The sequence below is a fragment of the Tupaia chinensis genome, unplaced genomic scaffold, assembly GCF_000334495.1.
Source record: "Tupaia chinensis unplaced genomic scaffold, TupChi_1.0 Scaffold000688_1, whole genome shotgun sequence".
Taxonomy (NCBI): domain Eukaryota; kingdom Metazoa; phylum Chordata; class Mammalia; order Scandentia; family Tupaiidae; genus Tupaia; species Tupaia belangeri.
Genome location: NW_006160211.1, coordinates 3,622,723 through 3,625,534, shown reverse-complemented (window position 1 = coordinate 3,625,534; position 2,812 = coordinate 3,622,723). Strand labels below are relative to the sequence as shown.

The 2,812-nt window shown below is 40.0% G+C and overlaps 1 protein-coding gene across 1 annotated transcript in view; it reads right to left on the bottom strand.

Moving 5' to 3' along the window:
• Nucleotides 1–2,812, bottom strand: part of GPR137C (G protein-coupled receptor 137C) — a 68,634-nt gene that overhangs the window by 55,344 nt on the left and 10,478 nt on the right. The window lies entirely within an intron of this gene.

The window sequence follows — 2,812 nt, the reverse complement described above, 5'->3', positions numbered from 1 at the left end:
CCCTACCACTTTGCTTTAACAAGAACTCACTAGGAAAAGCTTCATCAATTTAGAGAGGTCAATAACTTTATTTGGAATTAATTTAAAAATCTGAATTCAAATACATTTAAATAAAATTTCCTGTGGGTTTTCTCTATTGATAGGAGAATTATTTCTGTTAAGAATATCTCTTTTGGGACCAGCAGATGGCATAATGGCTATGTCGCTGGACTCCCATGTAGTTGACTGTGGTTCGAGTCCCGGACCTGGTGGCTTGAACTTACACCAGGCTCATGTGTGTGCATGTCCAAGATTCCGACAGGACAATGGAGAAGGGATTGCTGTGTGGTCATTAACCCCCTCCTGGGGGGAGGGTGATTTCTTGCTTTCTGTCTCTGTCCGTCTTTCTGGTGAGTGCACATGCCCTATATCAAAAGAACCTCTCAAAAAAAAAAAAGAGTATCTCTTTTTAAACAGCTTTTCTAAAAAGTTGAAAATTTGTTTTCTAAGGACAGTTGTATGTCCTTATATTTGTTTGATTATATTAGTTTGATTACAAATAGACAAGAATAGAGGGAACAAGCAGTTAGTGTAATGGCTATGTCACTGGACTCCCACGTAGTCGACTGGGGTTCGCGTCCCGGACCTGGTGGCTTAAAACTCACGCCGGGCACATATGCGTGCGTGCCCAAGATCCCGAGAGGAGAATGGAGAAGGGATTGCAGCGTGGCCATCCCCCTTGGGGGGTGATTTCTCGCTTTCTGTCTCTATGTCTCTCTGTCTGTCTGGCGAGCACATGCACCCTATAGCAAAAAATTTCTCCAAAAAAATAAAAAGACAAGAATAGACAAACAACCCAGACCCATATAGGAGACACTGTAAAAGAAAAAACCCCAACTTCTTTTCAAAGTATATTTTCTAGGTTATAAGAGTTTTATTGCTTTTTAAAAAGTACATTACACAGACAAGAGCTTTATTTAACAGAAAGACTTTTAGACTTTAAATTCTCAGTAGCTTGGAATATTAGCAACCCAAAGTCTGAAAACGTAATTCGGATACTCTGTAGAAGATATTTTGTATACCAAATAGTGTATTTTATGCTTTAGAAGCACACTTTCAGATTTCTGAGCTTAAATATAAATGCTTTTTTTCTATAGTGAAAATGCCCAGCCACTTTGTGTTTACCTTGGGATGAGAGAGAGTGACTGGGAAAGGGTACAAAGGACCCTCTGGGGAACTGGAAATGCTTTATACCTTAATCTGGGTGGTGGTAACATGGGTGCATACACATTGAAATTTCATCTAGCTGTACACTTTATGGTTTGTGAATAGGTGTGTTTAGTCAGTTTTGAAATGCCCATCAACTATTTTTATAGAGAATCACTAATACGACTTTTAAAGTAAAAATGCATAGGGGAAAAACAAGTTATCTAATGCTCGTGGCATAAGGATTCGTAGTCACTTTCAGGTAAATTACGTATGAAACTACAGTAAGGCTTCAAGGATAGAAATTACTATTACTCTATCAAATGGTGGGGGGAAGAACACAATGTATCAGTTTAACTATTAAGGCCAGAAGTGTTAAAATAACTTAAGCTACAACTAGAAGATCAGAACAGCTGATTATGGCATGATTACCTATGATTACCCATGCTTTTTTATTTCTGCTTCTTACTGTATGGGTTTTTGTCCTCACAATGCTTGCACTTCCAAAAGAGGGAGAAGGAAGAGAAAGTTAAATTTGTTTTGTTACTTATTTTCAGCTGCTGTTTTTAGTGTTCTAAATAGATGAAGTTATGACTGAGTTTTAAAATTATGCATTCCACTTTCTATTTATTAAGGGAGAAAAGAGTTGGTTTATGCAGGAAATATAAACACCTTACCTGCCTCAAATTTTTTTTTTATTTTTTACTTTTGCTTGGAACTATGTTAATTTTCATCACCTTCAAAAGCCTTTGAGAAGATTAGCTGCATAGACCAATATCGTTCTATATTAGTCAGTATTAAGCATATGATGTCACCTTGTTTCTTCCCCTACTGAAGCTTTTCTTCTAGAGAAAAGAGGGACTTTTTTGGACAATACTCAAAATTCTGTGGCTTAAATGCCACTAGCTGACACACATGACTGGCAACTTTATACTTCCAAACCTGTTTGAAATGGGTCAAATACCTATGTGCTGCAGAACAATGCAATCAAACTAGCAATTCCCCAGAAAAGAGAAAGGGGGTGTGATGATCTTCCGGCTATTAAGCAAGTTATTACAAAAACAGTTCGGTGGTTTGTTTCTGCAATAGGCACAGCTTCAGCTAGTATTTTCTCTCTTAATTAGCGAAAATTATCAGAGGTACGATAAATCGCCAAGGCACGAAGCTCCTGGGGCAAACGTTAAGGATTTTCTGGAGGTCCTCATACTGACCCCTCAGCATTGGTTATTGATTATTAACTCTGCAGGGGGACTATCGAACGGAATTCGTGTGAGGCTTCTGAAGCCACAGGAAAGAAGATGCAGGAGGGAATATAAGCTTCTAATAAAAGAAACGCAGCAACAATAGCAGAGGAACAGCTCTGCCTGGTGACGTAATGGCTGGCAGCAGTCCAGCTCCAGCAGAGCTGCTGCTACCTCAGCATCCAACCTCCCTCCACAGAGTCCAGCGCCGGCAGAGCCACCGGGGCTGCTACTTCCTGCGATGCCACTTTGTTGGTGCCACCAATGCCTTACCTTAGAGGGCCAGAACGCTGAACAAAGGGGCTGTCCTGCTGTTTTAAGTGCACAGAACATACACGCACTCTCAGTACCCACCACTGGCTAGCCCCCTTAATAACGAGGCAATC